Source organism: Pongo abelii, chromosome 11, assembly GCF_028885655.2.
Source record: "Pongo abelii isolate AG06213 chromosome 11, NHGRI_mPonAbe1-v2.0_pri, whole genome shotgun sequence".
Classification (NCBI taxonomy): domain Eukaryota; kingdom Metazoa; phylum Chordata; class Mammalia; order Primates; family Hominidae; genus Pongo; species Pongo abelii.
The window spans coordinates 27,569,814-27,574,010 of record NC_071996.2 but is presented as its reverse complement, the minus strand read 5'-3'; the positions used below and the strand labels follow the sequence as shown (position 1 = coordinate 27,574,010).

General features: G+C 52.9%; 1 long non-coding RNA gene across 1 annotated transcript; it reads right to left on the bottom strand.

The window, feature by feature from the left end:
- Window positions 1-479: 479 nt before the first annotated feature.
- On the bottom strand, window positions 480-3,404 carry LOC129057871 (uncharacterized). Its single transcript, XR_008522651.1, has 3 exons — window positions 3,139-3,404; window positions 2,775-2,834; window positions 480-978 (listed from the first exon to the last, which is right to left on the bottom strand). It is a non-coding gene; the product is annotated as an uncharacterized LOC129057871 (long non-coding RNA).
- Between the last annotated feature and the right edge of the window lie 793 nt (window positions 3,405-4,197).

The window sequence follows — 4,197 nt, the reverse complement described above, 5'->3', positions numbered from 1 at the left end:
GAGGAAAGCGCTAGAGAAATCTTCAGGCCCCCACCCCTCCCGGCAGCACATGGCGCATCTCTCCTGGAGACCCTTTCAGCATCTGCCCCACCCATTTATCAACCGCACCAAGGAGAAGGAGAGGCAGGGCTTAGGTCTGCAATTTGGGGCAACAGTAACTGGCAGAGGCCACTATAGCCTGTTTGGAGGATGCCAGGCTATGAATCATTCTCCTAATCTATTTCTCCCGGGGCACGGGGCTGCCAGTCCCTGGCTTCCTAGCAGGTGAGTCTGTGATGGACAACCCACCCCCAGCCCCTGGCAGGAGCCCTGTGGGAAGCAGCAGGCTGGGGGCAGTCCCAGGGTCATCCCCAGAGGCAGCCCTAAATGAACCTCCCCTTCTGTTCAGGTCAGACCCTGTGTGAGTGCCCTGGAGGCCCTGACCCTGCCTGGTTACCCACCTCAGCTGACCCTGACCCTGCCTGGTTACCCACCTCAGCTGACCCTGTGGGCTCCCCCTCTGTTGGGAGATTCAGGCAGGGCTCCACTGGAAAATTATTCCGCTCTCCATGGCATCAACTGTGGGTGGGCTGGTCTAGAGGGTCCAGTGTGGTTTTACTGCCATGCAGGCACATCCGGCACCTGCTCCTGGTCTCCACAATGACAGTCCCGGGGCACTTGGACTTCTTAGGAGGCAGCTGGCTCCCCCAGAGCAAGCATCCCAAGAGAAGCAAGGGGAAGCTGAGTGACCTTTTCCGACCCATGATAAGAATGGAACATGAATTCTGGCTCCAGGTCCAAGGAGGAGGGGAATAAGACTCCACTTCTTGAAGGGGAATGCGACTCCACTTCTTGAAGGGGAATGCAGAGTGCCAATGCAGAAAAGCGTGCGAGGTGGGATAGGCTGCTGTGGTCCTCCGTGAAAGTACAATCTGCCACAGATGGGGCACCCGTTTCCTTGCCTCTGGGGCAGCCTAAGGAAGCGTAGGCTTGAAGGATCTGATTCAGAAAGCATTACTAAGAAAATGCCAGGTCACAACTTTCGCATAATATAATAGTTAAGGTTATTTGAGCAATTACTGTGTGCCAGGGACTGTCCTAGGTACATGCATGAGTACTCTCATTTCATTCCCACAATAATCATGTAAGGTAGGGATTGTTATTCTTCTCCTTTTACAGATGGGGAAACTGAGGCATGTTGGATGTTTGTCCCTGTAACTTCCCTAGAAGAAGCACAGGCAGGATTCAGACCCCAGCACTGGGGCCCAGGGTATAAGCACTGGTCCTCACGTTTCTTTCACGGGAAAACCATGGGGTCACACAAGGTCAACTGGCCTCCAGCACCACCAGGCTGATTGCAGTCCTGCCTGGACTGGAACGCTGGTACTGCCACCTATGAGCTATGGCATACATCCCTTAGCCCCTCTGAGCTTCGGCTTCCTTGCCCATAAAATAAGATGATTGTATCCACTTCCTGGGCTTTCTGGGGATGATGTGGACTTGTGTGTAGCAGGTGTCAGGCAGGGGGCTGGCACTGAACAAATCTTAAGTCCCTTTCCTCCCCTGAACTCCAGGAGGGAAATGTGAAGACAATGCATATGACAAAACACTATTGTTCCCCAAGAAGGAGGGGACCTGGAATTCTAGTGATGCTGGGATTAAACCCAACAGTGAGCCCTCTGGAGAAGGGAAAAGGGGTATCACTAATGTTTCCCGAATAGCTAATGTTTCCCGAGTGCCCACTGTGTGCCAGGCTGCCCATAAGGTATGTGATGTCCCTGAGCCCTCCTGACAAAGCTGCAGGGCACACAGGTCCGAGATTCAGAGAGTATAAGCAATGGACCCAAGTTCCAAAGCAGTCACAGCAGAAGACAGCTTTGAACCCAGCACCCTCTCATTTCCTGTGTCCCCTGCGTCTTCCCTGGTTCCCAGGAGGTACTACTCAAGCACAAGTCAGTGTGCCAAGGAAAAGAGACACTTTGAGTGTCACCTCTGGGAGGGAAAGTGCCTGCCTGCTGCCAATAATGCTAAGGATCTCTTGCCCTCTGGCCATTGGTGTCAGATCCAAACTCCTCCAAGCCTACAAGCCCCTGCCAGCTCTGGATCCCTCTGACCTCTCTGATCTCATTTCCTCCCACACTACCCCTGTCTGCCCCTGACTGCCCTTGCCAGTCACATTCCTGCCTCCAAACTTTTGTGCCTGATCTTCCCTCAGCCCTGAACACACTGCCCACCTCAGTGCGGCCTGCCCTTCCTTCATCCAGGTGTCTGTTCTGAAGGCCCCTCCTCAGGGAGGCCTTCCCCGATCACTTTGCCACTATGGCTCCCCCAACTTTCTAGCTCCTTACTTGCCTTTTTTTTTTGGCTACCTAGCATGTAGCACCATCTCACTTTTTACTGCATATTCATCTCCTTATTTATCGTCTGTGCTCCCCACTACAATGTGACCCCAAGGAGGGCAGGAACTTCAGTGGCACTGGTCACTGCTCTAGCCCTAGAGTTTAGCGCAGTGCTTGCACATAGTGGGTGCCCAGCAATAAATAGTCACAAGGCTGAGGTGGAAGGATCGCTTGAGCTTAGGAGATTGAGGCTACAGTGAGCCGTGATGGAACCACTGCACTCTAGCCTGGACAGAGCAATACCTTGTCTCTAAATAAATAACAGTCACAGAAAGAAAGCCTGATTAACAGGACAAAGGGGAAGCCAGGGAGGCGGAGAAGCTTGTGACTTAAAGATTCACCCTGAAGGAGAATTTACTTAGGGTCCTTTTTGTTTTTAATCAGAGTTTCACTGACCTGTCTGGAAGAATGGCCAAGGCTTTGCCCACTGATTCCAGGATTTTCAGAAGCTCTTTCCTAATAAAAGAAATGTTGCCCTTCAGCTGAGTGTAACCACATTGCAGGCAGTGTCTCAGATGGGGGCAAGGGGCAGTATTTTAATAGTAGACACCTAACCCCCCCGACCTAAAGGCAGGCTGCCTCAGAGATGTGTGATCTGTGAGGTTGTACAGGGGCCCCCTGCTCTGAAGGGGACTCCATGCTGGGTTTAATCCTCTGTTGTCACCGTCTTAAAATTTTTCACTTTTTCACAAGGGACCTGCATTTTCACTTTGCCCTGAATTCTGCAAATTATGTAGCCAGTCCTCTCCAAAGAACGAACCAGGGGTGGAGCCTCAGGCTTTCTAGATGTTGGATCTTTGTGGAGAGTTGTTCTTGTGGGTGCTGCTCAGGAACACCATTTGCGTTGCCAGTTAAATTCATCTTCTGTGCACCAGGCACTGTGTTAGATGCTGAGAAGTGTAATGAATGAGGCTTGGCACCTGCCCCACAAGCTGCCAATCAAGAGAGCCTGTCAGGTAAAGAGACAGGTGACACTGAGCTTGAAGGAATAACAATGGAGAAGATAACAGAGAAAATAACAATGGAGGCCTGCAGTGGGCCAGGTGCTATTCAGACCATCACGCTCAGATCAACTCCAGGTCCCCGGCCCCGAGGCCCACATTCCTACCTCCCTCTATAAAGAGGGAGACACAGAGAAGGGCCGGGAATGGGCCCAGCAACATGGCGGGTCCTGGAAGCTCTAGATCTGGACCTGGCTGGGGCCCTGGTAGGTGCCTGGGAAGTTGACGGGCCTGTCAAAGGGGCTTTGTCATCTCAGAAACCTGACTGCTTTGAGGGTAAAGGCACCCCGGAGGAGTTTGGACCGAGGGTGGCCTGTGATCAGCTCTTTCAAGAGTCTTCCGTCAGTCACTGTGGCAGCACCTGGAAGAAGGAAGAGAAGCAGAGCGGAAAAGGAAGGAACTCCCCAGAGCAGGAAAAGAAATTCCTTTGAAAACATCTTTGCTTCCCTCGTCCCTGGAATGTCCAGCATTCATTGAAAGATACTATAGCCATTGATATTCACGTGACTCCGTCCATCCTTCTAACCACCCAAGAGTGTAACTCAATTTTTCAGAAAAGGAAACAGAGAAGCTCCAAGGGGGTGGAAAACGACTTGCCCAAGGTCACACCACACGGAGACACAGGGGGAGTGGATTAGGAAGGCCCAGGCCGGGACTCCCAGGGCCGCAAGGGCCTCCTCCCCCTAGCAAGGGGAAAGCCTCAGGCAGGCCGCCTGCTCTGGGGCGTTTGCCCCGTGGGGCATCAGAGGGAGTGGCCTGCGTCTTGGGTCCCCGAAAGACCCTGGGGAGCCCTGGCGGCCACTGAAGGGGCACGAGCT